This window comes from Bombyx mori, chromosome 9 (assembly GCF_030269925.1).
Source record: "Bombyx mori chromosome 9, ASM3026992v2".
NCBI classification, from domain to species: domain Eukaryota; kingdom Metazoa; phylum Arthropoda; class Insecta; order Lepidoptera; family Bombycidae; genus Bombyx; species Bombyx mori.
Window position 1 is genome coordinate 6,719,603 of NC_085115.1, and position 27,139 is coordinate 6,746,741.

The following is a 27,139-nucleotide window of genomic DNA, read 5'->3' on the forward strand; positions in this document are numbered from 1 at the left end:
TAACTGATATTTTTTAGATCATGCCTATTGGGCTAAGGCAGTTGAATCAATCTGTCCTTTGACTACTGAACTAGTATTGATTGTTCATTAATCAAATTATTATCTCTTTGGACAAGTATATTTTGTACAAAATGTACCTATAGTAATATGTATTATTATAATTAAACTGATAATTTTACGACAATATCGAATTTTCGTTGTAACAAATATATTATTGAAATTTGCGGTTTGCAGAACAAAGGGTTTCAACTTTTACTGTAACAACAAGCTTTGGTTTCATGTGATGTGCTGACATAAATCTACGTCGAGTAGGCTCTGCAGTGCAATGTATCCAGTATTCCGCATGCTATTTGTTTAACTGTAGGTCTTGACGTTCTTTTATGCAATCCTTCACAATTTCAAGCGATGAACAAACAAACATCATCCTATGAATGCTTTCTGAAAAAATGTCGCCTGCAATATGTTCGGATTAAAAACAATACTGTGTATGTCGTTTTAAAATAAATGATGAAGGACCATGCAGCTGTAGCTTTTAACAGAACAAATATTTTATGAATGAACTTCCTGCTGGTGCATGATTTCGTTGTTTTTTAGACAACAAACAGACCAGGGTAATATGAGTTCGTATAAGCTAACGTCGATAGTTTTGGTAGGAATTTATACAGTAAAAGTTCCTATTTCTATGTGAAACAGAGAAATGTTTACCTAAATATATTATAAAATTTTATGAAATTTGTAGAATGTGTTACCTATTCAAACCTTTTTGTATGTACAATGTACATATTCTTGAACTTAGGTAGGATTAAAAATCGAAGTTAATTTTCTCAGTGAAATATATTTTAAAGTGTCAAATAGAACACAAAACAAAGTTAAATAAAACGGAACAAGCTGGTATTCATCTTGCTGGTGAAATAATTCTAAATTCGTTTAGTTTATTCTCTCCATTTCCCGCGTCACTCATTCGCTTGCCAATTCTGTCAAATTCACATTGTGAAAGTTGACGTTATACTCATGACACCATGACACGCATGAAACCTGAAATGTAGCAATAGAATTAGGTACAAACATGATATCGCGCGTGTCATTCATTGTTTCACGACGAGAGAGTCTGACATGTTCGACCGCCTCGATAATAGAAAGACAATTTGATCATGGTAACATTTATTTCTTTAAAATTGGGGTGGGCAGTGCATATAATATCAATAGTAAAATATTGTAATATTTTTTTAAGTTTCGTGAAGCTTTTTGCAAAATTACACCATGATCAAGATTATGTCGATTGTACGATCTAAATTCTTCAGTTGAACGGGTGTATTGTTTGAAAATAATGTAACCAAAGATAATAAATCCGTCGGGCACATTAGTACGTATATATGCAAACAAAAAATATTATCTACATATTTAAATTAAAGTGAATGTATGTACATGTCTGTAACCGTTGTTAGCCCAATTGGAAACTTTGCTTAGTTAAAAATGGGATCATGACCACTCCGACGTACTTAATTACATTAGTGCCGGATAGGTGGCGCTGGTGGCAGTGATTTTTATCTTTTGCACCAATATGAAATGTAAATTTATTTAAATATAAGAAAATATATGTATGTTCATCGAAAATAATCTTAAGTAGTGAGCTTTTTTGAAATGTTTGGTTTTCATGTTTTAATATAAAATTGCATTTTATTGCGGGTGAAACCAGGGGCGCACCATGCATAAAAATATGATTATCTGTGTGGCGGTTACTACGATTCAGTAACCTATTCCACATTTGTGTTATATCTAAATGTTGACAATGGCCAAACTGACAAAACTAAAAAAGCAGTCAATTACAATAAATTTTAAATATCAGTCGTAGGTATACACAAACTTATGCTTCTGATTGATCATAACCAATGAACATAAGAATCAATAAGACTACATAATATATATGTTCCACATAATTTTCATACTTTCCACAGCTTAAATTAGCTGGTATTTTTTTCATTGCGTTGATGAGTCAGTGTCCTAGTTGTTCCGTATTTTTGCGGCTCTTTCATGAAAGATTCTTTGACTTCATGACAGTATCTAATATCTTTTTACCATTTCAAAATCTGCGGCCAACTTTTACACTATGTATGGCCTCTCAAATCATGATTAGGTTACATATTTAATATTCTCTTTTATACAATACGAATGCTTTTGTTAACTATGAAAATCAAAGTTAATTAATAATAGAATTAAAGGACTAAGGTGAAGTAAATTCAATACGGAATGCGTAACGTTTCCAATACCGTACCGTAGCGGCAAACGAGCTATTGCAAAATTAATGCCGCCGCCGGGAAATGTTTTACGGTACTTAAGATAGGTCGCTGTAGGTAGTCTTTTTTGTGCTTCGTCTATATTTAATTTTTTCTACTGGTAAACTCCTGAGGGTGTGAGATTTTATGGTTGCTTGAGGCGGTCTTGCGGAACGTCGTGAAAAAGTCGTAAATGTTGCGTATAGAAGTGAAATTTTCTGCCCGAGTGGTCACGCGATGTACGGAACATGCAAAATTTTACGATTTCTGCCTCTGCGCGGCTCATTCTCGCCGAGCGTTCAAAGGATATATTTATGTACCCAATTACTTTTCACAGAGTATTAAATTATTTATAATCCGAAAAAATTGCCATAAATAATAATGTAAGAAGGAGTCGTATTTTTTTTGCGCAGATGGGCAGACGAACTCATGGCCCACCGGAGAATGAATCTATTAAGAGGTCGTGACGTAAATGCCGTCATCCCCTCCGAGACACGAGATCGAAGATTCAATTGTATTACATAACGGCTGTCCCGTTGATATTGATTTAATAGTTGAAGTACCTATTGTTTTTTTATGTCAAACAAAACTATCGGTCATAACCGCATATGTATTGAAAGTAGGTATTATTTATATAACCTTCGGTAGAGATAGTTCATGAAAGTGCTTTAAATGATAAGCTATATTTAAAATATACTTAGTCGTCGTGTCCACGAAAACTTTAGAAAAGTATTCGAACATCGCAAATAATTTAATGACAATAAAAAACGAGATACTAAGCACTAAAAGTAGTTTAATGGTGTCTATGACCCGTGAAAACTGTAGGAAATACTACTTTTTTAAAATTATCAAGCATAATTTAATAAAGGCTAAATTATGTATTAAACATAGGGTAGCACTGTCATCGCAAATAGCTACAGTAATAAACTTAGACTCACATAATTTTGGGGGAAAGTGTTGTAATTACAGTATTGCCAGCATTAAATCACGCCGAATATATTATCTAATAAAATAATTCGTTAAGACGCAGTGTCTATAGAAGTATTTTTGTTTTTGCTTAGATTTAGGCGGGCTTTTGTCTTCTTCTGTAACCGTTTCACATGATTTATTTAATTCTGATGGTACATCTAGATGAGTCATGTCAAGATAGCGGAAAATATATATTAATGTTGTATACGAATAAATTATAAGGTAGCCATTATTTTTTTTGTCGTACTGATTTTGTGAAAAGTCTGTATTGTCGCTAAAACGTGACGCTAATTCCATAGTTGTCTTATAAGTATTGTGGGTTTCAACTTTGACTTTTAAGTCAGAGTTAAAAACTTAATTACCTGGTTTTGATTGTGTTTGATTGTATTTATGTAGGTTTTTTTTGGTACGAACGTAGTGGACAGTGCCTTTGTTAGTCAATCTATCAATCAATCAGTTTCTGTTGCGTTCGTCGTTGCGTAAAATCTACTATAATTTTAGAGGTTTAACTTAAACGCTGAATGCATGAAAAAGCAGTATAAAATGCAGAAGGTGTAAATTTTTGAATAAAAAAGCTACAATTTTTGCGTAAAAATAATTTAAAACTTAAACTGCGTAAGTTATATTTAATTCAAAATGGCGACTATGATAAAATCACAACTCAACACTATAAGCCCTACTATAATCACATTAAACAGTAAGCATAGATTCTTCGTCTATTAATTTACTCTGTTTAAGTAATTTCCACTATAGTTTAAGTATTCATTTGGATAAGGATTTCAGTGATGTGAAAGTAAGGTTCGGATTCATATATTTATTTTCGTTTAAATTGATTGACAAAACGAAATGCATACTTTGCCTGTCGCTAGTTTTAAGCGCTGGAAGTAAAAGCGCGGTGAGAAGTGGCGTGTGAAAGAGAGTTAAACTCACGATTCAAATTAGCCCATTGAGTTTCTCGCCGGTTCTTCTCAGTGGGTCGCGTTTTCGCCCCGGTGGTAGATTCTGCGAAGCACGGCTCTTGCTAGGGTTCATGTTAGCAAACATCGGCAGGTTTGAGCCCCGTGAGCTTACATACTAGCCCGGTAACGCTGACATGGTCTCTCTAGATCATCAGCTTAGGTAGGGAAAAAAAAAGATTCAATTTCGTTACTTTTATACACTAGCATTCGATCCTCGCCAAGACAGAGCTTGGAAAAGGCAGGAGAGCGAGAACCGTCACTCACGTAGATTGTGCCACCTCCACCGCATACAACGTCGGACCAGCGATTGTTCACGCAAAGATCGTTGACCCACTCGGTTTTGCAGTCTACACGAGGCTCACTTACACTACGCCCAAAAATCCGCCCGTCGGATACTTTAGAAGACCAGTGTTCTGTGGACCAGTTGTTCTTTTCAAGATGCGAAAACGGAGCAGCGAAAAAGAACGTTACATTCTCTTAAGCAAATTCACTCATTGCCGATCCAACGTTAATGGATCTCAAAGTATTACGTAAATATTACGATATTCAATAGGTCTTCTACGGCAAATTCGTTTGAAACATTACCTAACACACCTACACAGTACCTAACAAGACCTACTATTGTTAACGTTCGGTATTATTAATACCACACGCAGAGGATACGTGTTACGGCGTACCGAAATGTTAAGTAAATAGTTTCACAAAATTTAATGAAACATAACATTTCATAATGATGCTGACGAAACAAAGAGCGGGTAAAGATCGTTATTTAATCACTACTCAAGCATTATATTACGGTCGTAGTAAATCAAATTAAATACAGTCTCGAATATTTGCAAGCGTGTTTCATGCGCGTCCTCGATTTGGGTGTTTGGGACCTGCGGCCGGATGTGTCCCGTGCTTGTTCGCCCCAGATATGTTAAATAGACAATAGATCTGTTTACTTAGGTCAGTTTGCCGAACTATTCGGAATGTATTGTATGACATGAGCAAATGTGGTGCTATGAGTGATGTGCAAATCTGTGAAATCGGAGATCATAGCAGTAGGTACACAGTATATTAAGCGTCTAGCAGTATCGTCATTCCGTTAATACATGTAAATTTTTTAAATAATATTACGTGTCGTTTGAACTTATAAGCAACGTTGAAAAGGGATTTCATAAAATTTTAAAATATAATAATATAAAAGCACGAGTTCCTAATATACTATAGGTATATAGAAATGTTTCCAAACATTTCGGCGGAACAATGAATGTTCTACATGTACCTACTTGTAGATATATATTTTAAAGGTTATTCTGCGGCAGTTCGTTACGAACTGTAATAAATTACATAGCATTTATCTCTGGCTTCGTTCAATTAATGGGCTGTATGTGGACGCAGGTTGCGCTTTGTATTGAAATTGCAATTATCCGGTATTGAATAAACACAAAAGTAAATTCGACGGTAAATGTATTTTATTTTTGACTAATTTAGTGATAAATAAAATTACGTAGGTACCTATATGTTTAATGACTAACAATTTAAATTCGTAATGACATAAGATTACTTCCTTCAGTCGTTTTCGAGTTGTGCTCTAGCTATTAAATTATAAACTTATGGACGTTGAAAAATCATTCCGCGCCTCATAAATTTTGCCCCACGAGCAACAGGGGTCGGTAACAGTGAAAAATCGCAGTCGCTGTGTAATCGTTATGTCGAAGCAGAGGGTGCTAATGTTGCAAGTTTCATTTATCTCGTAAAACATTTGTTAAAGCAAAATGTGTATGACTCAGCTGTGCGATAAAAATGTAGGTATCGCTGCCTGCTCTAGTGTGCTTGTTTTAAATATTTATTTACGTATACTTTTTGCGCGTTTATAATATTAGACGACTTGTTGGTTTCAAAAATATTCGAGTTACCTGATCGAGTTGGTGGTCCAGTAGGGAGCGCCTCTGACTGCTGGGCCGAGAGACGTGAATTCGATACTAACATCGGGCAAACATTCCTGTAATGAACATGTTTTTTTTATTTTTATTGCTTAGATAGTGTTAAGTGGTTACTGGAGCCCATAGACATCTACAACGTAAATGCGCCACCCACCTTGAGATATAAGTTCTAAGGTCTCAGTATAGTCACAACGGCTGCCCCACCCTTCAAACCGAAACGCATTACTGCTTCACGGCAGAAATAGGGAGGGTGGTGGTACCCACTCGCGCGGACTCACAAGAGGTCCTACCACCAGTCACAAGAGGTTCTACCACCAGGTTGGTTTGGTTGCTTTTTGTCTTTTTTTATTGTCCTTGTAGGTAGACGAGCATACGGCCCATCTGATGGTAACTGGTTACCGTCGCCCATGGACTTCAGCAATGCCAGGAGCACAGCCAAGCCGCTGCCTACTAACTTGAACTACTGACGTTCAATAAATGTATATATATAAACATATTTAAATATATGTATCAGTTCTGCGAGTCCCATATTACTCATTCTATTCTATATTTTTCTGGGTGAGTGGTCTTCTCGGTCTTTTTTTTAGTTATTACCTAAATTACGTTATATTCAATATTTTCTTACAAATAAATTGTGTTAAACTTCGAAACTCGATTTTATTCAATGCGTAATGATTGTTGAAAACATTTTACGTAATCACAATAATATTACAAGATCTGGACAAGAGAAGCTTTGAGCGAGCCTTTAGACGTGTGGGCGCTTTACCCCTTGTGGTCGCACCCTCGAGCGAATTATAAGCCTACCTCCTTTGAATACTAAGAAGGACGGATAAAAATTCACCCCTCAGGTAACCCCAGTTAAGCCGACAGATAACTTTGTCTTGCAACCAAGAAGACAAGGACGAGATCTAAAGGGAACAAATCAATCCCTGACTCACAGGAGATCAACCGAACAAGTAAACAAATATGCCACGAGTTCGATTGTTCTGTTGATCCTCGACTAACAATGCGAAAATAAGGGAGCATCTCCGCGACTCAATGAGACAGGGTCACATTTGGTTCAGCTAACGTTGTTAAAATATACTTCAACTTTCAAACATAAAGCAAGACAAATCGTTTTCATTTTACTTGTTTTAAATCGTTTTTAACAATGATTTATGAATTACAATTAGAATCTACTAAACAGTTCTTAGTTCTTGTTTAAATAATGAGAACTAAGCAACTAGAGCAATTCACAAGTGTTTTATTCACTAGATACGTAAATTAAGTAATGGCCTGTCTGGTGTTAATTGGACGGAGATCACAGGCATCGTCACGTGAATAAAATCAATACCGAAACATGAGTTTCATGTTTCAATGTATTGTATTATGACTGTCGCATCCTTCAAATCGAAATGTAAGACTGTCGGAGCAGAAACAGGTGTGATCTCGGTATCTACCCGTAGCTAATGTGTCGTACGTATTCATGATCCACGATGAAGGTAAAATGGGTAGTAAAAATTAAAGTCGTATAATTTAGGCAGCGGCTTGGCTCTGCCCCTGGTATTGCTAACGTCCTTGAGCGACGGTGACTACTTACCATCAGGTGGGCCGTATGCTCGTCTGCCTGCCATAAAAAAAAGGCCATAAAAAAATAATTAACGTAACTACTACTGGCCGTACCTCAAATCAGTAATCAGATGATACGTGAGTGAGACCGTGGCCTACTCGAGCTGCTGCTATTGTCTTCCTATCAGCCATTCGTAGTAGTAGTATTATTCTTACTTATTCACACTCTGATGTCTAATACTGATTGAATTCTATTAACTCCGGTATTTTTTTTACTGGTGGTAGGACGCCTTGTGAGTCCATACCACCACCTTGCCTATTTCTGCCGTGAAGCAGTAATGCTTTTCGGTTTAAAGAGTGGGGCAGCCGTTGTACTATACTGAGACCTTAGAACTTATATCTCAAGGTGGGTGGCGCATTTACGTTGTAGATGTCTATGAGCTTCAGTAACCACCTCAAACCATGTGGGCCGTGAGTTCGTCCGCCCATCTAAGCAATAAATAAATAAAATATTGTACATATTTATTATTGCTCAGATGGTTGAACGAGCTCTCAACCCACCTGGTGTTAAATAAATAAATAAATATTTACTAACAATCACGCCACGTTACGTTAAGCAGTTACCGTTGTCCATAGACAGTGTAGGGTGGCGATCCCACCTTGAGACATGGGGTTAGCTAAATTTGAATTGTATGTGTACTAAAAAAAAACATTTTTTCTGTAAGCAGTACTAATAATGAACGCTAATTTTATAACAAAAAGACAGTGCTTTAATTTCTGTTAAGAAAAAAGCGTCATGTTATGTGGTATTTATAGAAAACTAGTCAAATCCGGCCCACTTTTACAAATACATATGTGCGCATATACATACATATATATGTGTAAAAGTCGGCGTGTGTATGTTCCCTTTACACCCCGGTTAGACTAATTTCCAGGAAATCTTCAGATTCGCCCAGGGGGTGATCCTGTGAAATTCGGTACCGAGCGGATCAAAGTCAAATCAGCCTCAGTCAGCATCAGTCGATCAGCAAAGCGGGTCAGGTTTGACTAGCTTTCTATAATACCGCATTTGTACATATATTATATACTTATATTAGCTGGTACACAGTGCGCTTCGCTTCACTTAAAAACCATATTAATTGGTGTTCCAAGGCTGCGACGTGCACATACAGTAAAAGCTCTTTATTCGCATAGTAAATGTTCCTATTTTTTTTATTTTTTTTATGATTGAAAGATTACTGGTGGCCCGGAGGCCTTTCCAGTTTCACCAGGACACGTGGGCGAGCAAAGGCTCAGCCAGGAGGGGTGGGATTTGCTAACAGCTACCCGAGCGCCTCCGAAGGAGACCTAACAGCTCAAGAGTAGCTGCTTCGCGAATGAATCTACTACCGGATCGGAATCGCGACCCGCTAAGAAGATCCGGCGAGAAACTCAGCGAGCTGATTCATGGGTTAGGTTGCACGGCGAACTCTTTGTCGAGTTCGACGAGTACGGTTACCGAGGTCCCTAAGCCTGCTCCTAGTGTTAGAGCTGAAGGCGTCTAATGCAAAGGTTATTGGATCTGATGGATCCGTAAGGACGTGTCTAGGGCGTCGACGGTGACTGGCTCCTGCGTGATCAGGATTCGGGGAGTAGTCAGCGGCGGCAACGATAAGGCGATTATCATGACGCATAGCCTTATCGAAGTACCGTTCCGACGCTGACTTCATGTATTTCTGGATCGATTCGAGGCCCAGGTCGTCGTGTAGGTTAACGTTCCTCACGAACCACGGAGCTCCGACGGCTAACCTGCAAAAGCGGGATTGTAAAGATTGGAGGGTGTCTATGTGTGTGCGGGCCGCGTGAGCGAACACCACACTCGCGTAAGTCATGACGGGCCTAATGCAAGTTTTGTAAAGTGTCACCTTGTTCCGAAGGGACATTTTACTCCGCTTACAGATCATGGGGTAGAGTCTACCGAGAATAAACGCGGCACGGTCACGGACTGATTTTATATGCGGGCGGAATGTCATCGATGCATCCAGGGTAACGCCCAGGTACTTGACCTTCCTGGCCCAGGGTATGGGTTGTCTAAAGAGAGTAAGCGGGGGTGTGAGATTCCACCTCCTAATCCGGGAGGAAATCCGTGTGGAGCTTCCCCTCTGAAATAGCACCGCAGTACTTTTCGCTGGGTTGATGTCTATGCGCCATTTTCGGAACCATTGTCCTAGGGCTAGGGCTGCGCTCTGAAGCTTCTTCGCGATTAGGGACTTGTTTCTACTGGAATAGTAAACAGTCGTGTCGTCGGCGAATAAAGCTAAATGGGTCGGCGGCGACCGGGGAATATCGTTGACGAATAAGCTAAATAGGAGGGGTGAGAGGACAGAGCCTTGCGGGACTCCAGCTGTGAGAGATCGTGGGGAGGAGCGGGTTCCCTCGACTCGATATCGAAAAGGAGTAAATGTTCCGTAAATATGCCGCGAATACAGAAATCGTGAGTAGGGATTGGTAATTTCATATACATGATAAGACGTCATACGTATCGAGGTGACAAAATAAAAAAACAAGTACATACTTTATGTATTAAGTTTTAAGGTTGATTTCGTTCTGTTTGTTTACATTCTCAAAAACGCCGACCAACGCGAAGACGACTTGTTTCAAAGGCGGAACCAATACAGCGGCGATATTTAAATGATATGATAGTGTTGAATGCAACATACTTTAGGCATAATCGTAATAAGGCCTATTTTACATTAGTACATTTGACGACGCGTTAACAAAGGATATTCGGTGGATACTTACATATTGGAATCCTTTTTATCAATGTGTATATACTGATATACCGATTAGATCCGCGAATAAATAAATCTTTAGTCGTGAATATAGGAATTGGGTCACTTTTTTTTATCCGAGAATAGTGAAAACGCGAATGAAGGATGCGCGAATAAGGAGCTTTTACAGTATACAAAATTTCATATCAATTTGACCTATGGTTCAAAAGATAAAAATCACTGTCACATTCCAGTCCGAGCGTAGGAAAAATATGCTTCCAGCGCCACCTACCTGTCAGGCACTAACGTGACTATGTTCATCGGAGTGGTTACGTTGTCCTTATGCAAAGTTTCAAATCAACTGGGCTACCGGCTCTCGGGATTTAGATGAACATACATACATACACACATAAATTCTCTTTTATATATAAAGTTATATATCGATTTTTACCCTTTCCTACGGATCCGGTATCCGCTGGATAGTAAACGTGGCTAAAGGTCCGGATGTCCGTTTCTTCTCTTTGACTTTGTAACAACCAACTAAGTACAATATTTACTAATCACTAGTCGCGTTAAGAGTTGATAAATGCCAAATCGTTAATTGTATATTAAAGCAATGTGTAAGATCTATCTATCTATCTAAAGCAATGTATAAATCTTTCTGAATATTAATATGGTGCAGCTTAATGATAGAAAAGAGCTCGTAAGAACACTTAGTTTCAAAACGGTAGTATCGCATGAAAGTTTCATAGCTCAACTATCGTATTCATGATACCCATATACTCGTAGGTATGTAGTAAATTAAATTTGACAAATCTTTCTTCATCATAATCATAATCATAGGTGCTTTTCATGTCAGAATTATTAAATGAATAGGCAGGTGGTTAATGACTAAAAAATTTAGCAAAATTGTATTGAAAAGATGAAGATGCCGCGAGCTTAGATAGTACATTTTGTCTATAGTTCAGATTGTAAGGTAATTCATTACTGAATTTAAAAAAGTATGTTTCAAACTAGGAATTTATTTCATCCGAATTATGTTGGACCAGTTCGGCTCCCTGAAATGTTATCATAAAAATTTAAAATATTTTTAAAGAACCGGCAGTTTTATCACACTAGATTCCCGTTGATTTAAACATATAAATATTTGAATGTATTTTATTCAAATAAAATATTAATATGAGTAAAATTTCTATTTGTACTAAATATTATTAAACAGACTTTATATTCGTTTGGCATAGCAGCGGCACACCCTGTTTGTACACTGAAATGGGACGCCTGATTACTTTGCGTAAGAAGTAAGTAGGGTTGGAAGTACTTAATAATTCATGTAAGTTCAACATGCATTCAGAATTTTCAGTATCATCTTTGTGACAAAGTTTCGTCCTTCCGTCGCTTTCTTTCCTCAACACTTTATTTGATAACCACTGCTGATATACTTTAATATAACAAAAAAAAACTTTAATATTAGCAGCATTGTATTTCAAAAACATGTATGGACATTTAAAAAAAGTGTTCCGATTGCAATAGTGAAATATAAACGATTTAGCTTAGCAATTTACGATTTTTTGTTTGAGATTTCTTTAATACTTTATCTCGTTACGTAGGCGGATTATGTACGGAGCGGAATTATGACAATGGAAGTGAATGAATGTGCATTGATAGGGGGCCCTTAAACATCCACCTAGCAAACTCGTTGGCATTCTTCGTATAAATTCCTTTTTGCAAAAGGAACGAACCCGGCACCCACCCGCACGGTGAATACATGGATTTCTAAGAAATTCGTCTCTTCTCGGGCAAGTTACTCAAAACGTCGCAGATTCTGACTGAACTATAATGTAATATTTAATATTTATGGACTAAGCTCATACCGATCTATTTTTAGTTTATCTGTATAATCAAGATTGAGTGATTGCGCTTATGCCCTACCCTACAGTAGCGGAAACTTATAAAAAACATTCATTCATTCATTTCATATCCATAACTCAATGGTCCTTAAGCAGAGTACTTAAGTAAAATATGTTTGAAATAAATCGCCTAGGGTAGCGTTTCTTTGCTCTTACCAAGATTAGTGTTGTCGTATTCGGTCGTGATCAATAGCCGGAGGAGATCCAGCCCCGCATCGGCAAGGTTTGCTCACGAACGCCCATCACGTTTGCCGGAGGGGTCGGTACTCGGTATACCGAACGATCTCCGCGTATACACGTGGTGGATAATTCGGAATAAGTTGTAAACTAACAGCGATTCACTATACTACGCCCGTAACATTATTGTGTCTCTGTTAGGTCGGTTTCTAATTAACAAAAAAGAAAATCGTCTTCAAAAAATTAAAATGTGGATATCATCAATGTAGGCGAAGGCAAGTTAATATGCGTTATTAAGGAAAGCTCAAACTACTGGTCAGATCATGATAAAATTAAAATGGGATTACACGAGAAGAAAAACCTTTCAAATAAAATAAAATAAAAATATGTCAAAATTCAGGGTTCACCTAAAATAAAGTACACATAAAAAAAGGAGTTGAATTAAGAAATCCCTTTCTTAAGTCAGTTAACAAAAGAAGGACACGTTTCTACTCTTCAATAATAACTGTAGATAGAAATTATATTTGTATGTCTACAGATGACAATTGTATAAAGTGTATAATATTATGATTATTAAATATTTTACTCTGAAACTGAATTCTTAGAAATTGTCGTGGCCTAAAGGATAAGATCCCTGGATTTTACTTATACCGATTGATGAGTCTAAGCCCGCGTTTAAATACAAGTATCATCTTTTTTAGTGAAACTCCTATTTGACACATGTTCACAGTAACGATTTTCACAATGATTGAATAACGTGTTATGAAAATCCAGGTCGTAAATTTTATACACTTGCGTATTACTGGTACGCCGCATTGAAAGCCCGGGCCTATTTCCGACGCGAGCCAGTTCCGTTTTGGTTGGAAGAGTGCGATTTCCCGTACACAACTGAAACATAAACCTCTGGATTCGATATGGGTGACGGCATTCACATTTTGATGTCTACGCGCTTCGGTAACTACTTAACACCGCGTGGGCCTAGAGCTCATTCACTTTTATGTAATCAAATAAAGTAATATTCGTACTGAAGTGAAATAAAACACATTATTTAGTGAAAAACAATAAATCGCTTTCAGTCAATACTTTACTTCGATTGCACCGCAAGATTGCTGGAGAGTGAAAACTTTAACACCGTTTGGAATAAATGAATACTAATGGTAAATCTTCATCTCGTAAAACTTTGGAAGCGCTACCTAACAAAGCAGAAAATTCAACACAGGAACTGGGTTATTTTCTGGATCATGCTACTTTTCGTCTTGCAGGCGATCAGATGTGCCAATTAATGATTAATTTGTGATCGCAAAAAGTTTAATTGTGTGCCAAAGTTTTTTTGATGCTCGTTTGTCTGTAATAAATTATAATCTGTTTTTGTGTGCTATGCATGTGGTTTTTTTTATTGCTTAGATGGGTGGATGATCTCACAGCCCACCTGGTGTTAAGTGGTTACTGGAGCCCATAGACATCTATAACGTAAATGCGCCCCCCACCTTGAGATATAAGTTCTAAGGTCTCAGTATAGTTACAACGGCTGCACCACCCTTCAAACCGAAACGCATTACTGTTTCACGGCAGAAATAGGCGGGGTGGTGATACCTACCCGTGCGGACTCACAAGAGGTCCTACCACCAGTAATTACGCAAATTATAATTTTGCGGGTTTTATTTTTATTACACGGTGTTATACCTTCACCGTGGAAGTCAATCGTGAATATTTGTTAAGTACATATTTCATTAGAAAAAATTGGTACCCGCCTGCGCAAGTGTGTATACATATGCTATTGAAATTATATGTAGTGAGCGGCCTTTATGAATTTCTCGTATAGCGGTGATATTTCAAAATTAATCATGTGTTCTTCATTGAAACATTTCTACAAAGATAAATTACAAAATTAAATGTTATGTACAAAGGCAATCTTCACACATGCATGAGTTTTTTTTATTTTAAATGTTCAAGAAAATAGAAAAAACACGCATTTCGAAAATCTGGTTGTTTGTTAAAAGTTAATAAACGAGATTGCCGAGGAGGTCTCCGACGTCCATTTAATTAACCTCGTCCATTACGTGGCGTGGAGAGTGAAAATAAATGTTCTATTATGAATAACACTCCGATGGAAATATACCATGAATTAAGATATGAAAAAAAAAATTAGTAACAGGAACGACAAAATCATATATTATATTATACTATTTTAGTTTTCGGACCAAACGAAAAATCTTTGAGTAAATCTAATAATGTTACTCAACACAAATTATGTTAAAAGTCACTGAAAATGAAACAAATGATAAAAAAAAATGTTAAGTGGATCTGACCCGAAATTAATTACATTTAATATTACGTATAAATGCCATGTGTTACGCTTTCACGTTTTGAATACTAAATAAAAAATTTAGAAATTTTGCATACACGTTTTCAGGTATAAAAGAAAAGGATACTTCATATAAAAAAAAAACACTCCTTTTTTATATTCACGGGTACGAAGCCATGTTTTAAAGTTATTGTCTATGATACTGCGCTGAATGGTCAAAATAACTGTCAAATCAAATTAAAAGCTTCCGAAGCGACACAATCCGCGGCGCGATTTGATTTGAAAAGTAGTCATTAATTACGTGGTTGTGAGACTTTCATGTACTAAGCAACGGAAGGCGTTTCGTTGAGGTCAATAAGGTTACTTCTTATTTACTATAATAGTATGTAAAAAATTATGAAATCTTCTAAAATTAGGATGCTTTACACGTTTACTGTGTTAATGAAGGTTCTCACGCAAAGGCTTTTTCGTGATATCTCGTAAAACGAAAACGTGCATTGAAAAGTTTTAATTGAACAAGTAGCCACATAGGCAGACTTTTTCGATTCAATTACTACAGATTCGCAGATTGCCGCAAACAATGCCAGTTGGGAATAATCCTGCTAATAGTTTCGAAACGCTGAACAGTACAGGAACGCGGAGAAATAGTTGGAAGTTTTTCGCGTGATCGTTTGATTTTCAGATAAAGGCCCCGGGGGGACATATGAGAGCTGTATGCTGCCAGTAAAGATATAATACTCTAATGTTATTTTCAAAATGTTAATAAAATTTAGGTTGTTTGATGAAAATTATTTAGATTAAAAATAACTATTATCGAATTTCAGAAGTTCTGCCACTTGTATTAATATGTAGTTAAAATTTAATTAAGTATTGTACATTAAGTAATTTCTTCTTATTCTTCGTCGCTTTCTTCATTGCTGAAGGTCGTGTCCCGAAGAGTTTTTTGTCGTTAAGTAATAGAGTTTTGTTAATTGCAACTAATATCAAAGCTTTTATTATTTTCGCATTCCGAATTTTTTCGTACAATACAAAATTTAAATCCTTCTATATTATTATAAAATTTCAGAACCGATTAGACATAGTTTGGTTTGAGCAAGAAAACAAAAAGCATCACAAGTTTTATCGTAGCTGTTTTTTTCCTGAGTCAACGTAGTACGAAGGTACCGGCTACGAAGACGTCAGATGTCTACGGACAATAGAGTTGCAACATAACCGAGCTCGGCCTCACAGGCAACGTTGGCTTGGATCTTTTGAGCTCACGTCAGACGGAATAGATGCGAGGTTTCGTTTTCAAACTTCACTTATTGTGTCAAGTGATCCTTTTGCTTTTCGTCTTAGATTGAGAAAGCTCTTGTATAGCCAACATCATAGACATTTTTATGTTGCTATGTGTTTAATACACGAACTTATAAATATATTAAAATTTGAATATGATAATTTTTTTATTAATTAAAAATTATAATTGTAATTTATCTATGATATTATTGAACTAGGGCAATCATTCGTGTGTTGAACAGATTTGTTTGCTTTATATCTGACTTTAAATATCTATGATTCGTCACTAATTTTATTTGATAAAAAAAAAGATTAAAACTATTGCGAAATAGTTTGATATGAAAATGAAGATTTGGTTTGAAAAATAGTATTTAGCTAAGATAAAGTTTCAGCCAAAAAGATATAATTAAAAAATTATATTGGGAAATCAAAAATAGAATTAGAGCCAGGTATGACTTTACTGATTTCATTTATTTGTTTCCCAAACCTTACAAACATTATTGCTTTCCAGTCGTAATAAAAGAGTCGCGGTATTGACCAGTACTGACTATATCCCACTAACGGATATAGTATCATACACCGGAATAAAAAATAAAAGTAATCACGATTTGTTGTTTGACGTTGTTATGTAATCGTGGAAATTGATAAAGGATGATTGAAAAAAATACGAATGCAGTATAAATAAAAACAAGAAATAAACCAATAGAGCTTCTTTTCGAATCAAGATTTAGAACAGGTGTTTTTTGTTAATTGAATTGCTATACCACAAAAGCAGTACTTATGAAACAATTTAACAACGGTTTTCTACTCAAATTCGACTTTGTAGGTATTTCCAGGTCCTCGATTTTACGCAGCAACACTTCATAATCCACTTTCACGAAGTTTAACGTAAAATCGTCGAGGAAAAATATTTCGGCCTGTATCGACGCAGCGTGCCGGTTAATTACTCTTGAATATTTATTGGTCGTTTGAATAAATCGCTCGCGGTGGTTATATAAGCCTTTAACTTGTATTGTATTATATTCATTTTTACTACCGATAATTTTCGGCTTCCTAACTTAATTTGTAACTTGTTTTTCAGTGGAATAAAATAGATGGTACATCGTACTTTAGATTTGTTTAAGTCTTACTTCAATTGCCATCATTACACAAGTCAGGTTACCTGAATCTTACGTACGTCAGCTCAATCGATCGCCAAATCGGTTTTTTTTTCAGAAACCACCGGCTCAAGTTTCCGGCCATCCTAGACATCTCTTTGATAGAATCAATCAATATCACATGCCCAGAATTATTAAGCAATGCAACTAGATTTTTGATTCCTCATGTTTGACCTAGATAATACAGCTCTCTACTCCTGCTGATTAATTATTACTTCACATAGGCGCGTAGAGAGTAAAATTTCAAGATGAATTTGAGTATAACAATGAGGGATTGAGAGTGTGTGTTTCTACAGCCGAATTTTCCACAAAAAAGTCCAAAAATACCAGAGGAAAAATCTATATTTATTTTTATCTCTATCTTTGTGGCGTTGAACAACTTTCGCTACTACTGTCGCATACACTGAGTTACAGAGCATATTCAACGGCTACAAAACTAAGATATGGGTGCCGGGAAACATAGATACGAAACGAGAAGTACAGCTAGACCGCGATTTTATAATATATGCATAAGAAATAATATTATAATGGTAAAATATTTTCACAAAATAATCATACACTCAATATTTTCTTGTTGCAAACTTGTTGGCAGTATTGATGCTTCTGGATGTTAATAAAAATGATTGTTAGGGTAAGTAATTTGAAGGTCGAACATATCATTTAAATACAATAATGCTATTCTAATTTTAGTGTTAAGGACGCATGTTATTTTTACTGTTTTGCCGGCAGTCAAACAGTTTAAGCGCAACCTCATTGATATTATCAATAATCTGAACTTGCCTACAGACTACAAATCGTGGGCACTCTTAGACACACTTTACGTTGCATTTCGACGCTTATAAGGCAGTCTTAACTAAGCTGAGTACAACTTTACTGAGAGATTTTAACATTTTATTTATTTATTGTTATAGCTCAACAACAGATATTTAAAAAAATTAAATTAAAACTCTAATCTAAAACTAGATCTAAGCTATATATAAATCTAAACTTAATTTAATTTTTAGATTAAAATGATTTTGACAGCATGCATATTTTTATAGCTATCCATCATATTAAAATATGATTCCCAACACTTGTTTAAATCGCTTTCTGTCACGCTTAGAAAAAAATACCGTTATTTTAAAAACACGTAAAGCTATGTAAGTTCTTACTTTGAGGTGTGTAGCTAATACAAATAAGTAAATTTACAATTTAACATTTTTATACAGATTTATTTATTTAATTGGATTTAATCGTTTAAAATGAATAAGGCAAAATTTCTAAGCATACTTGAATGAATTTTAACATCACAAGAAAGGTATTTTAGTTATCAATTAAATAAGATTAACCTCCCGTCTTAACTGACACAACCACAAAGTACTTAATTATAACGCGCGTTGAAACAACCGAAAAGCTTTCTTATTTTAAAATCTTTACTAAAAATAAAAATCTTTCTTTGTACGCCTTACAACATTGGGAAATTAAATAAGATTTTGTACTCATAAAATCAGCCACAAATAGATATTCTAATAATTTTCATAATTGTTTTCCATAACGGTAACAATACTAATGAAAACGCCTTTAAGGTTTAAAAACCCTGCCTGTTTCTGCCGTGAAGCAGCAAAGCGTTTCGGTTTGAAGTGTGGGGCAACTGTAAAACTATGTCTATGGGCTCCGTTAACCAACGGATCGGCCGGGAGCTCGTTCACCTATCTGAGCAATAAAAAAAACTTATTTATTATTTCCGACATTTCAAAACCCTACAGTTTCCGTAGTCGAGTAAATAAAGGCGAGATTGGACCTCAAAAAAGTGGTTTTATTTATGTTTACGACACGCGAAAACAGAACATTCTATATTGAGAGTAGGAATTGTTCAACGGTGCTTGGTATAGTCAAAATTATAGCATTAAAGAATTAGAATACAGAGAATGAACTGCTGCCTATAGATTAGAAACTTAGATGATAAATTTACTATAACCTGAAAAAAGAGGATATTCAAATTAACTTATAGAAGTAAATTTAAAATAGATTTATTTTGTTTTGGTTTAAATTATACAATATATTATCAAGTAAATATATATGACCATATAAATTAAAATTAATTTACTGTTTCCAAACAAGTAAAATTACTTAAATGCAAACAAAAAATCGGATAGATACATCAGATAGATCATCTAAAAAGTAGATACATCAAAACCGACTTAGGTCATTTTTATAATTATACCAATCTCAGAGTTCTAAGATACGTATAAATATTATTTTGAGTCCAGTTGGACTGGAGTTGAAAAAGGCCCATAGAGTCAGGTTGTAACGCTGGGCTATTAGCGCATATTTTGCAAAATCTTGTATTTTAATTGTTAATGTTTATCGTATAACAATGTATTCTGTCTGCACATTTTATAAAACCAATAATTGTTTGTTTCACCGGAAAAGTATGCAAAATTTTATACCGAAGTCAGCTGTTGCCCTTTTTATAGCAAGCGTTTAAAGCTGAGAGTCCTAACGGGTTGGTACCGTAAATAAGCCCTGTTTAGCAAAGTCAGAGAAGGGAATTACTTTAGCTGATCCCCGGAAAAGTTTCACTATTACGGAGCGCCAGTGTGATCCCTTTCGTATTACTTTTATGAGCACGCCAGCAGTTGACGGGACCTATGCAAATGTTATTGCGTTTGCTAAGGGAACGTAGCCCAAGGAGTCAAGCACCCAGTAAGCAAAACACTCGTAAACATCTAGATAGATGTAGATACATTATACTATACTCGTATAATGGTTTGACAATTGAAGGAAACATGGGACCCACAAATTACTACACAGGGCGAATCAGTGTAAATTGAACTAATAACTGTAGCATGTGGGTTTATCCTTATGTAGAGAAGGGTTTAGATATCGTTATTAGCATACTTCATTAGTTTTGTGTAGGTTGATTATCATGCGCGAAAACTTAAATAACAAAACTACATACATAATACTATATTCAGTATAGAAACAAAAATTTACAGATTTGAGCGAAAAGTGAGATTTTATTTTATTTTAAATGTCCTTCAAGTTTAATTATACGTGCAAAATAGTTAATTAACTAACGATGTACTTATAGTATTTATTATGTGCAATATGTTTAATGACAAGGATAATACCATTTTAATCAATACTTCTTTACTATTTTATGTATCCTATCATTTATTATAACAAACTTTAGATATTCAGTATAGAAGCAAAAATTTACAGATTTGAGGGAAGAGTGAGATTTTATTTTATTTTAAACGTCCTTTAAAATTTAATTAGATGTGCAAAAAAGTTAATTAGCTAACAGTGTACTTATCTGCAATATGTTTAGTGACAAGGATAATAACATTTTAATTCATTTTAATCATTTAACTTCTTTACTATTTTATGTATCCTATCATTTATTAAAACAAACTTTAGAATAAAAAATTGGCAGCAATAAATTCATATTATCTCCGAATTCCACGTTCCTATTTAATGACACTGTATCCTAAATTCAAATGAAAACGTGAATCCTGAAGCATAAGTTCGTTTTAGATCGGGATGTGTGCGAGGCGCAGATAACTGGTAATGCTGTGAAATACTTGATCGCCGGCAGTCGGTGGCAGGGGCGCCCAATACTAATGAATCAACTTTGGCGAAGACTGGCGCTATGCCCGACAGTCCAACTTTTAATTGATTTGACATTATTCTCTTTCTAGATTATGAACGCTTGCGACAAACCTCTTCAATTATAACTCATTTTTATAATTTAATGATGAGATTCAAATTGTCTCACAACAAAAAATTATTCAAATTTAAAGTCCGAAATCTAACATAGGCTACGGACAGCTTTTTGTATTTTTCATTTCTAATTGAAAATATAATACCCCAATACTTTGATTTTTGTTTAATTGCTTGGGTACGTATACGCAAAAGCGTTTTTTTTTTCTAGTAATAATTCTACTAATAGTAATAATATTAATACTAATTCTAATAATAGTTCTACCCACAAATATTTACTTGAGCTACTTTATGTCTTAAAGAAATAATTAAATAGCAGCTTAGATACTTCCGCATTGCACTTCGATTAATAAATAGTCCTAAATTTGTTGTAACCGGTCACTTTTTAATTATTCGTAGAAAATACTTTCAACTTTTAGAAAACTCGATTTCTGTTAATTTTCTTTTTTTATAGAATGTTGAATATTTATAACGATAAAGAGGTTTAATGCTGATCGATTTAATTTACGACCTTGGAAAGCTTTCATTATTGGCAGTCGTCAAAGATATCTCTGATGATAATAACGATTTTTATGGCCCAATATCAACAAATATAAAAGCGTATTAAAAAAAACAAATAATCTCAAAGTAAAAGTAGGACTATTTTACCTCTTTTTAACCCGTTTTTTTCGGGTAGCTTTTAGAAGCTCCTACGAGGTTTCCGCGCCTAGGTAGCATACGGGGTATGTGAAACTTGACGGTCTGTAGACGTTGGGAGCAGACCACCACTTTTAACCCTAACTCAGCTTTGAGATTAACATTCGGTAAGATTTAGTTTGATTCATCATAGTAATGATTCATTAAAAATATTTAGTGCTTAAATGAGTGAACGTGCTAACGGCCCACTTTGCGCTTAGTGGTTACCGAGCCTATACACATCACTACGTGAATACGGCCACCCGTAACTTGAGACAGGTGATCTAGATCTCAGTTGTATAGTGTAACGGCTGTTCCACCCTCCAAACAATATATAAATAAAATAAAGAGGGAGATGTTATCTACACGTGCAAGCTTACAAGACGCCTTACTAGCAGTGAATTGTAAAACTGTGTTCATTTAATAGTTACAACAAGTAATAATTACTTATTAAAATACAAAATTTAATGATAGATAAATCACTTAATTCAAGTAATAAAAAAAAATAACACAATATTCCTAACCTAAAAATACAACATGCTTCGTCAAAAAGTACAATACTTACTTTCAGCTGCAAGCGTCGTCATTAAAATATTCTGTTTATCGAAACTCAATTTTCTTTAGTAGAACCTCCATTCAATGAAATTAATTGCACGTCCTTGAAAATATACATTTATTTGGCTAAAGCTGCCACAAGAAGTCGATTAAACGGACCCATTTAAAGAAAAAATATTCCACAAAATACGAAGCGCTTTTGAATTCATTAGGTGTAATGTCGCTTTAATGTTCCACTTTAAAATGGTCGGCGTTGATGAGCCTAATAAATGAATTGTTACTAAATTAGTTTTGTATCTTCAGTTGTAGTTAAATGAATTATGCTCGCCTCCCTTTGCGTTTGGCACATTGTCAAATATGATCAAATGTCAATTTTATGAAAACTTCATTAAGCATACTGGAGTTTTGTAGAGCTATAAGCCTAATTCTTCAGAATTTCCTTTGTGTGAGCAACAATAGCTATTGGTTTACCTTCCGTTTAAATCCTGATTAGAAATCAATATATTTTCAATATATTCAATAGCCAATATAAACCGATGATAACAAGGTGCTTGATCGATTTGTGAAACTCTCAATAATCCCGGGGTTTTTTCCGATTTTTCTTCTCTCTTTCCTTGGATACCTTATCAGTAAAAAATAAACATTAAATCAGTTCTGTAGTTCTCAAGCAACGCGCTTACGAGTGGTTTTTTCTTTTCATAACATGTAAACATCCATTGACATCTATGCTATGTGGCTTTTGCAAAATATGTCTAGTAACTTATAAACTCAATCCTAAAATTATATTTTATTCGAAATATACCGAAATTTTGTACAAATAGATACCCGCTTCAATCCAGAAAACAGAAGGTTTTACAAAAATATTCATTGTGATTGTAAGCTTATGAATCAAAAGTTAGATCGAATAGGCGAAAGAGGGTTGGCACAAATTTAAACTTCGAACATTCAGTGTTTTCACTTCCACTTTTTCTATTTACTTTTCTATTAAACTTTGTTTTCTGTAGATACGGGATGAGGCAGGCTCGAGATTTATCTCTGCGATACCGTTCTATTTGGCCGAGGGAAAATTCAATTTGGTTTTTACCTGAGGGTGCTTCGTGCGAACCCTCGTATCCTCTCTTTAATGTTGTTGGATTCTTGGTAAGGAAACATAAACGTGGTATTTTACTGCTTATTTTAGCCATTTTATGTCTGCTATTCTACAAGATAATTAATTCAAAATCTGAAATTATATCTGAGAGTTAGGTATCATAAGCCTAAATTAACTTTCCGAGATACATATGTACTAGCTATTATTATATACGTTTGGAAATTGGTGATGTTATTTGTCTTACAAAAGGAAAGGTTGTAGAGCTTAGAAATTTTTAAAAGTACTTTAACAAGTCCGTATCCCAGATAATAAAAATTCAATTAATAAATTATTAGTTAATAGACAGAGTGACCTAGAATAGGTTTCTCCGTGAGTGTGATCCTTCGTGATTTACTGGCGGAGAGATAGCAGCGTTCTCGAAGTAGTTTACCAGCATACTGCCATTGACATTTCCTGGTGATAAATCTATTGTGCAGTTCCGCTTTAAAGGGTGAGACAGTCGTCACACAATACGACGGAACCTTCAATCCCATGTGTCAAAATGGTTGGCGGCATTCACCTTGTGTTGTCTATGGACTCAACCATCTGCCTACTACTAATTGAGAGCTATCGGTCTAGTGACTGAGTGTAGCGAGTAAAGTCAATAGGAAAAAGCACGCACTGGGTCGACTAAATAAAATTTGTCATTAATGTGCGGGCGTACGTCTCGGGTCTCAAAAGTTTGTCAGTGGACAGACATGGAAATGAGAATTGAGTATATTCACGGAATTCAGCAGTGAAGGTCAAGAAAATCAACAATCAAAAAGAAAAATCACCATTCAATCATCTTAAGCTTTGTCATTGTAATTTCTTGGATTTTTTTTTTTTGTAGGTTAGTTCATTTATGATGTAGCGTGATCAGAGAACTCAGCATTTGACAACTTCCTGAATATCGTTTGCATACATACATGTTCCGAAGAATAGCAATCAGATCGTCGGCTTACCGATCAATTATATACGCTCGTTTAACCCACTGAGTTTCTCGTCGAATCTCCTCAGTGGGTAGCGATTGCGATCCGATTATAGATTCTGCTAAGCACTGCTCTTGCTAGGGTCAGTGTTAGCACACTCTCTCAGGTTGAGTCCGTGAGCGCACCTACCAGACATGGCGTAGCTAGAATAGCCCCCAGGCTATCAGCGAAAAAAAATACGCTCGGTGAAAGGTCTTTAAAGGAAAGACGTATTTTTTATTGTCGTTATTTGCAAAATGATTTAGAAAAAACCATAACGGAATAAGGAAATAATATTACGTTTGAGAATATTATGCATTAGTTTTTGTATTGGGATACTTATTTAAATAATGAATAATTTACATTTTTAATTTTTGCCCTAATTTTTAAGCATTTTATTTACGTTGCTTAGGTGATAATATCTAAGAAATGTAAAAATCAGAGAATCTTTTTAAATCCGAGGAAAATACTCTCACAAAATTACAAGTCGAATATAATATTCGTACCTACACGTTTATGATGAAATGATTATAATAAAAATATCATTGTTTAAGAATTTCCGAAATACCATACCTTCCTTCAGCCTTTTTAACTCGAGATGGATAAGACTTGTGAATGTCGACAATGGGAAAAGAAAAACAGTTGACAAAAGCGATTTTACTGTTTTCATTTACTTTCCATTATTCTTTAACTCGTTTGTCATTCTTTTCTCTCCGCCTGAGGCGCGTAAAGAAGAAGAATGGCGGCTGTTTATATTTACGCAGTTAAGTGACTACGAATGGTGCACATTCGTGGCAGAGATTTTCAGTTTGCAAATCGAGATAAATAGTCCATATAATGTTTCATTTTATATTAAATACATAGTTAATAATAATTGTTAAATAAACAATCACTTTGTCTATTTTCTTGTACACCCAAGATTTATTGGCTTCGTACTTCATAAAAATCTGCATGACTTTATTATAATATACTAAAACGCAGATTGAGGCTTTAATCTTTAAGTTTAGGACCGTATGTTCATTAATTAGTAACAAAATGATAATCTCGGTTGTGCTGTGAATTTAAAAGCTTAAAAAGCGTAATAAGTCATATAGCTACACTTGAATGCAGATCCTTTATCTTTTTCAGGCTAGAATTAATCACTTAGTCAGACAAGCACTCGTTCCACAAAGATATCGTTAATTTAACACTTAAAACGTTTTTATTCGGGTGGATAATTGCAAGAGACTGTAATGGTTCACGTTCAAACTGTGAAAAGATTGATGGTGTGCAGTGCTAAAACATTAAATTTGCTTACGAAACGTTCGGGTAAGAAATCTTCGATAGCCTGCGGGATTATACGATCAAACGAACGTTTTTATTTTTTTGGTATTCTATTTTCGATAACATTTTCGTAGGATAAAGAAAATATATAAAGTATGTAAGCTATATTTGTTATTTCATACATAATAGCTTTACTGTTCTCATTCCACGATAAATCGACGTACCTGATAAATTACCTTCGATTTATGCTTGTATATTCTGGCTCGTAATTCAAAACACCAAATAAGGTATTTGCGTTCATCCATCCATTTCTGCCTGTTTTTGCCGTGAAGCATTAATGCGTTTCGGTTTGAAGGGTGGGGCAGCTGTTGTAACTATACTGGGACCTTAGAACTCATATCTCGAGGTGGGTGGCGGCATTTACGTTGTAGATGTCTATGGGCTCCGGTAACCACTTAACACCAGGTGGGCCGTGAGCATCTAAGCAATAAAAAATGAAAAAATAGTTGTATAAATATCGACTAAGTTCTACAACGTACGTCGATCGTTCCCTATTTTTTTTTTAATACTAGTATGTAAATCAATAAGAATATAACGTATTGTTACGCACAGAAAATGTTGCTAAAAACTTTTTTGTGAAAACAACGCCCGTTTTAAAACATAACTTAACCGTAAGCCTAAACGGCCAAAAATTAAATTTTTACCCTAATATAAAGGGAAATCAACGTACATTTACTAAACTAGGCACGAATAACAATTGTCGTAACGTGAACGCAGCTGCAACATCAAACAAAGCGTTATTGCACGGCTCAGCTGATTCCGAAGTGAAAACTTTTTTAGCATTGTTATGATTTCAATTTCGATAAAATGAATAAGAGACACTAAAAAGATACAGACATATATCAGACATCTAAAAAAAATATGAGCCTGCGAAACAATGAGATAGAATACAAGTTTTACTTTTACCGCGAATAAACCGTACGTTTTTGTTTTAATTTTTCTTATTTATTCTACAATTCATGAACTTAAAAAACATTTTTTTTTGTCTTTTTTATGTAACATTATTTTAGGGGTTTGAGGGACTATACATTACTAATAATCTAATTAAACAGAATTAACACCCATGGGATAAAATTAATCAACAATCATATTTTAATAACGTCTACTAAATCTATGTGATTGCCACTTATTTACACTTAGAAGATAAGAGAATGTACCTACAAATTTACACAATCTGAATAATCGCTTAGCTAAATTTAAATGTTGTTTCAGGTAACATTTCCCACCGGTTTCCGGTGCCTTGTTTACAATGTTAAGATAATGTTTCGAAAAACAAACATGCATTTAGGAGGGTCGGCCCGTTTATCTGATGCTGAGTGAAAAGATTTAGTGTGTGGGTAATCAACATATATCTAGGAGGGTGAATACACGAGGTAATCAGGCAATACATAATTATGTTGAGGGTCATTTGTGGATTAAATTAGACCCTATTTACCCTTACTGGTTGTAAAGTATATTGTGAGCACTCACAGGTACCACGGCACGGTAACTTTGTCATACTACCATACTTTGAAGCTTGTGCTCCTGTTTGGCGGTTAAAAACAGCCAGTATTA

General features: G+C 35.2%; 2 long non-coding RNA genes across 4 annotated transcripts in view; one reads left to right on the forward strand and one right to left on the reverse strand.

Annotated features, from left to right (window-relative positions):
* Nucleotides 1-815: 815 nt before the first annotated feature.
* On the reverse strand, nucleotides 816-22,600 carry LOC101740184 (uncharacterized). The gene is made up of 3 exons (XR_001139595.4): nucleotides 22,194-22,600; nucleotides 6,103-6,188; nucleotides 816-1,035 (listed from the first exon to the last, which is right to left on the reverse strand). It is a non-coding gene; the product is annotated as an uncharacterized LOC101740184 (long non-coding RNA).
* Nucleotides 22,551-27,139, forward strand: part of LOC134199359 (uncharacterized) — a 31,601-nt gene continuing 27,012 nt past the window's right edge. Inside the window, exons 1-4 of one of the 3 annotated variants that reach the window (XR_009973817.1) lie at nucleotides 22,588-22,730; nucleotides 23,188-23,323; nucleotides 25,391-25,570; nucleotides 26,798-26,958. This is a non-coding gene — a long non-coding RNA (uncharacterized LOC134199359). Of the gene's footprint in view, nucleotides 22,731-23,187; nucleotides 23,324-25,390; nucleotides 25,571-26,797; nucleotides 26,959-27,139 lie in introns of all 3 variants that reach the window. The other 2 variants (XR_009973815.1, XR_009973816.1) reach the window with 2 other exon arrangements.